The sequence below is a fragment of the Chaetura pelagica genome, unplaced genomic scaffold (assembly GCF_000747805.2).
Source record: "Chaetura pelagica isolate M959 unplaced genomic scaffold, ChaPel_1.0 scaffold546, whole genome shotgun sequence".
Taxonomy (NCBI): Eukaryota; Metazoa; Chordata; class Aves; order Apodiformes; family Apodidae; genus Chaetura; species Chaetura pelagica.
Genome location: NW_009953798.1, coordinates 602,682 through 609,577, shown reverse-complemented (window position 1 = coordinate 609,577; position 6,896 = coordinate 602,682).

Here is a 6,896-nt window from a genome sequence, read left to right as displayed (position 1 = left end):
GCAGCTCCTGCTCGCGGCCCTTCTCTGGGTGGGCTGGGGTGTGCACAGTGGCCTCCTTGCCCGGGGTCTCCACGGAGGATGTCATGGCCTGTCCTAACTGCCCCGCGTCCTCAGAGCTCCCTCGTCTCGTTAAACCAGGAGCGTGCCAAGCCGTGCCATGGTTTTATTGTCACCTGGCAAAATCGCCATTAGCTAATGTATGTGTTTGACACGGCAGCCTCTGTAGCCTTTAGGCCCTGTGATAGTTCCCATCCAGATCATGCATCCACTGCTGCACAAGCCCCAGAGCATCCCCAAAGGAGTCCTCCCTGCCCCTGCTGGGGGTACAGGCTTTTCTTGCAGATGGGAAACTGTTCAACACACACAAATTCTACAGCCGGATCATTTGGTTGTAACACACTGTTCAAATCGAAGAACTACACTCCTTTAGCAGCTGTTGTCAGCTTCTGTAACATCTGATGGGCACAGCCAGCAGAAGACAGCACCTTGCTCATCTCACACAGTGTCAGTGTCACAGGTGTGTTACTTCCACCATCTTAGGGGCGGGTAAAAATCGTGTGATAGAAAAATGTCATCCAAAGTCTTAAGTCCTGTTGTATTTGTCAGTCTGTTTTAGACTTGTAACTTCTGCTACCGTCTGTAAAATCACAGATCTATTGTATAACTCTAGTGCAAGGATTGAGAAATAGTACGGCGAGATTGGGAAGTTTTCGTTTGTGCAACCTTCTGATAAGCCCCTGCAAGTCTGTTTACAAGCTGGTTCCATTGGTAATTCTGAAAAAAACACATTGACGAAATGCAAACTCAATAGGTGATGGCATCATTACATCATGTAGGCACACAGTTTTGTGCCTACAGACTGAGCAGACTCCGTGGTAGAAAAGCTGAGCTTCTGACCTAGGGATCTAAAACTTCAATTACTCCTTCGTTTCCCTTCCTACCACAAAAAAAAAAAACAACAAACCAAACCCCAAAGAACAAAAAACCAAACCAAAACAAAATAATCAAAAAGCCCCAAACACAAGAAAGCCAAACCAAACCCCAAACCAGTGCTGTGTCCTTGTTCTAGACTTAAAAACGGACTTCAAATGGCAGCGTTGGTGGCAAGATGTCCCCTGACATCGGGGCACTCGTGCCCTTCTGGCTTTAGGGTAGGCCAGATGCTCAGGGGAAGGTGGAGCCGGCCACTCGGTTTGATTGGCAGGAGCCCACCTTAGGGCTGCCAGTGCCCCCTGAGACTTTGCAGCCCTTCCCGGGCTGCCCGCGGGCTTTCCCGCCTGCGCACAGGCCGGCTCTGGCGCGCTGTGCTCCCGCAGCGCGGAGCTGTGTGTCCAGGAGCTGTGAGGACCCTCTTGGGTGCCCCCTTTCCCGAGGAGCTCCGTTCCAGCTTGGGCAGCTGGCGGAGCAGCACCGCGGCTGGGCCCGTGCCTGGCACGTCCTGACACGCTGACTTCCTCTGACCTGCTCATCCCTGCGGGCTTGTCCAGAAACCTGGACTCTTGGCTGACCTTGCTTGCCATCCCTGGCCCTGTCCTGCTGCTTTTGTCTGGGTGCTGAGAGCGTACCCTCCTCAGTGAGGTCGCTGCCCTGTGTGCCTTGTTGTCACGCTTGGCTCCTGGCTCACCCGCCGTGGCAGAGCAGCCTGCCCTTGCTGCTCCCTGGCAGCTCAAACCTGGTTGTCTCCTAACCCTCTGCTTACCTGGTAGTGGGTTGTGGGGTTTTTTGGTTGGTTGGTTGTTGTTGTTTGGTAAATGTCATGTTTTCTTTCAAAATGGTAAAGGCAGAATTAGATTTTGCAGTTAACAACAAATGCAGATGTAAATAGTGATCCTCACAGATCTAATAATTTTTTTAAAAAGGTCCCAAAATAACTAAGATTTGCCTGGGAGATGATCCATATTATTGCTTTCTTTTTCATGGTCTGTAGTACAAGATGATGAATGATATCCTTGACATTATCTTTCTGGGTTATAGAGGACACTATGATGTAGACATGCATTAAATCATTACTATCAATTTAAAATCATATATTTGCAAAAAAACCCAAATTCAAACAACCACCAAACAAAAACCAAACAAACATGACACCAGATTAACCACCTATAGCCAGTGAAGTTATAACCAGGTTCTCCTATTGCACCAATAGTGAAGCATGTTTGAAGATTGCACCCAGCAGATGATGAGGGAAAGCTGAAAGGTAAAAAGTGACAGACAGTTGCTGGATTTTCAGAATTTTAAAACTGGTGTGAAGGACACAGTACAGTCTCTGTATTTGAATAATTATATGAAATTAAATTCAGAGACCAAGTACCTAATCTATGCTGCTAAAAGGAATGTATTTGTCTCCTCGGGATGTTTCTTGATCCAGATTCTAATTTAAATTTACGTCAAGTCCAGATGTCATCTTCTTGCAGCCTGATGACTAATTCTTTATAGCCTAGGATTCACCACTTTTTCTTAATAATCAGTACAATTTATTTTATAGTTGTCAATAGCATTATTCTTTTTATTCAGCTTTATGAATCTCTTATCTGCTTTTCCTGTCACTGTGTGTATAGCAAGGGAATACTTACAAAAAACTACTATTATTTCCACACAAGAAATTATCAACCTGTACTACTATTGTGATAGACTACAAGTGCTTTATATTTATTTCGTGGAGAGACTGCAGCAATATTAAAGTTGTTGGTGAATCTTGTTCTAAACCTCTTAGGTAATTAATTGTAGTCCTCTGACCAAGTTATGCTCCAAACATGTTTGCCACTATTTCCAGCCCAGCTCGTGAGAATGCAGGTAGTTTTCCTTTTGTGACTCTAGAGCTAAAACAATTTGCCCAGTGAGATGTGCAAACAACGCTGTCTTTGGTACCAAAATGAATGCCACACCTCAGTAACCTTAGAACTGGAAACCTAAGAAAGGACAAGTTAACAGGAAGACCTAACAGATCAATGCCTGGCTCCAAAACTGGTGTTACCAGCAGGACTTTGGGTTTTTTGATCATGGTTTGGTTTACAGGACACTGGGCCTGCTGACATTGGATGGGAAGACCCTGTCCTACAGGGGAAAAAGGGTCCTAGGGCAGGAATTAGCAGGACTCATTGATAGGGCTTTAAACTAGGTTGGAAGGGGGTGGGGGTAGAGCCAGGCTGGCTACAGATGACTCTAGGGGTAGTGTGGTGGTCAGGTCAGCTAGTCAGGCAACCTCACTGGAGGCCCAGCTTAAATACATTTATAAAAAGCGCACTTAATATGGGGAATAAACAGGAGGAATTAGAGATGAGGGTGAGCCTGCAGCGCTGTGATTTCATTGGCATCACTGAGACCTGGTGGGATGGCTCCTATGATTGGAGTGTCAGAATGGAGGGTTATAAACTCTTTAGGAAGGACAGACAGGGGAGACGGAGTGGGGGTGTTGTCCTCTGTGTCAAAGAGCAGCTGGTGCTCATGGAGCTCTCCCTGGGGACGGATGAGGAGCCAACAGAGAGTTTATGGGTTAAGATTAAGGGGAAGAAAGGCCGAAGTGACATCACGGTGGGGGTTTGTTGCAGGTTGCCTGAGCAGGAGGATAATATAGACGAGGCACTGTACAGAGAGATGGGAGCAGCTTCACATTCACAAGCCATGGTCCTCATGAGAGACTTCAACCACCCTGACATTTGTTGGAAGAACAACTCTGCTAAATGCAAACAATCCCTAGAGTGCAAGGATGATAACTTCCTTTTCCAAGTAATCGAAGAACCAACAAGGAGAGGTGCTGTGCCGGATCTTATCCTTACCAATGAGGAAAGGCTAGTGAGGGATGTTAAGCTGAAGGGCAGCCTAGTTTGTAGTGACCACGAAATGGTGGAGTTCAAGATCCTTAAGGCAGCAAGGAGGGCTCACAGCAAGCTTACTACTCTTGACTTCAGGTGGGCAGATTTCAGCCTCTTCAGGGATCTGCTCAAGAGAGTGTCTTGGGGTAGCATCCTGGAGGGTAGAGGGACCCATGAAAGCTGGCTGATATTTAAGGATCACCTTCTGCAGGCCCAAGAGTGTTTCATCCCAACTAACAGGAAGTCAAATAGAAACTCTGAGAGGCCAGCATGGATGAGTAAGCAGCTCCTAGAAAAGCTCAAGCTTAAGAAGGAAGCATACAGGGGATGGAAGCTAGGGCGGGTATCCTGGGAGGATTACAGAGAGGTGGTCTGAGCAGCTAGGGATCAGGTCAGGAGAGCCAAATCTGTGCTAGAATTTAATCTTCCCAGGGATGTTAAGAACAATAAAAAAAGCTTCTTTAGGTATGTTGGGGAGAAAAGGACATCCAAGGAGAGTGTAGGCCCTCTCCTGAAAGAAACGAGCGGGGTAACAACACAGGATATTGAGAAGGCTGAGGTTCTCAATGACTTCTTTGCTTCAGTCTTCTCTGGCAAGTGCTCCAACCTCAACACAAAAGCCACAGAAGGTGAAAGCAGGGACTGGGAGAGTGAATTACCCCCCACCATGGGTGTAGAGCAGGTTCGTGACCATCTAAAGAACCTGAAGGTGCAAAAATGTCTGGGACGGGGGGAATGGAAGCAGGTCCCTGCTAGGGGTAGCAGATCTCACTGGACCCTCCCCATGTTTCCAGGTGCTCTTACAGAACAGATACAGGGCTCTGGACATAGGGGACCAGTCAAGTAATGAAGCTGAAGAAGCTCCATCCAGGGAGCTGCCAAAGCAGCCAGCTTGATGCAGTAGGACTGCCTCTAAGAAGCTGCCAAATCAACCAGCTCCTCAGATTAGGACTGCTTCTGAGAAGAGCAAGAGGAGGGGGATAGTGAAAGGTGATACCATTCTGAGGGGAACTGAAGGTCCCATATGCTGGCCAGACCCTTCCTACAGGGAAGTCTGCTGCCTCTCTGGGGCCAGGGTGAGGGATATAACCACGAAACTTCCTGGTCTGATATGGTCCTCAGACTATTATCCTCTGTTTATCCTTCAGGTAGGTAGTGATGAGGTAGAGAAAAGAGGAATGACAGTAATAAAGATTTTAGGGCATTGGGACAACTGGTCAAGGGCTCAGGTGCACAAATTGTGTTCTTCTCTTTCCTCCAGTCTTGGGGAATTATGAGTGGATTAACAAGGAGACCTCAAAGATCAATGCCTGGCTCCAAAACTGGTGCTACTAACAGGACTTCAGGTTTTTTGGTCATGATTTGATTTACAAGACACTGGGCCTGCTGACATTGGATGGGAAGACCCTGTCCTACAGGGGAAAAAGGGTCCTAGGGCAGGAATTAGCAGGACTCATTGATAGGGCTTTAAACTAGGTTGGAAGGGGGTGGGGGTAGAGCCAGGCTGGCTACAGATGACTCTAGGGGTAGTGTGGTGGTCAGGTCAGCTAGTCAGGCAACCTCACTGGAGGCCCAGCTTAAATACATTTATAAAAAGCGCACTTAATATGGGGAATAAACAGGAGGAATTAGAGATGAGGGTGAGCCTGCAGCGCTGTGATTTCATTGGCATCACTGAGACCTGGTGGGATGGCTCCTATGATTGGAGTGTCAGAATGGAGGGTTATAAACTCTTTAGGAAGGACAGACAGGGGAGACGGAGTGGGGGTGTTGTCCTCTGTGTCAAAGAGCAGCTGGTGCTCATGGAGCTCTCCCTGGGGACGGATGAGGAGCCAACAGAGAGTTTATGGGTTAAGATTAAGGGGAAGAAAGGCCGAAGTGACATCACGGTGGGGGTTTGTTGCAGGTTGCCTGAGCAGGAGGATAATATAGACGAGGCACTGTACAGAGAGATGGGAGCAGCTTCACATTCACAAGCCATGGTCCTCATGAGAGACTTCAACCACCCTGACATTTGTTGGAAGAACAACTCTGCTAAATGCAAACAATCCAGGAGGTTCTTAGAGTGCAAAAATGATAACTTCCTTTTCCAAGTAATCGAAGAACCAACAAGGAGAGGTGCTGTGCCGGATCTTATCCTTACCAATGAGGAAAGGCTAGTGAGGGATGTTAAGCTGAAGGGCAGCCTAGTTTGTAGTGACCACGAAATGGTGGAGTTCAAGATCCTTAAGGCAGCAAGGAGGGCTCACAGCAAGCTTACTACTCTTGACTTCAGGTGGGCAGATTTCAGCCTCTTCAGGGATCTGCTCAAGAGAGTGTCTTGGGGTAGCATCCTGGAGGGTAGAGGGACCCATGAAAGCTGGCTGATATTTAAGGATCACCTTCTGCAGGCCCAAGAGTGTTTCATCCCAACTAACAGGAAGTCAAATAGAAACTCTGAGAGGCCAGCATGGATGAGTAAGCAGCTCCTAGAAAAGCTCAAGCTTAAGAAGGAAGCATACAGGGGATGGAAGCTAGGGCGGGTATCCTGGGAGGATTACAGAGAGGTGGTCTGAGCAGCTAGGGATCAGGTCAGGAGAGCCAAATCTGTGCTAGAATTTAATCTTCCCAGGGATGTTAAGAACAATAAAAAAAGCTTCTTTAGGTATGTTGGGGAGAAAAGGACATCCAAGGAGAGTGTAGGCCCTCTCCTGAAAGAAACGAGCGGGGTAACAACACAGGATATTGAGAAGGCTGAGGTTCTCAATGACTTCTTTGCTTCAGTCTTCTCTGGCAAGTGCTCCAACCTCAACACAAAAGCCACAGAAGGTGAAAGCAGGGACTGGGAGAGTGAATTACCCCCCACCATGGGTGTAGAGCAGGTTCGTGACCATCTAAAGAACCTGAAGGTGCAAAAATGTCTGGGACCTGATGGGATTCACCCATAGGTCCTGAGGGAGCTGGTGGATGCAACTGCTAAGCCTCCTTCCATCACATTTGAGCAGTCATGGCAGCCTGGTGACGTTCTCACTGATTGGAAAAATGGGAACATAATCCCTATTTTTAAAAAGGGGAAAAAGGAAGACCCAGGGAACTACAGGCTGG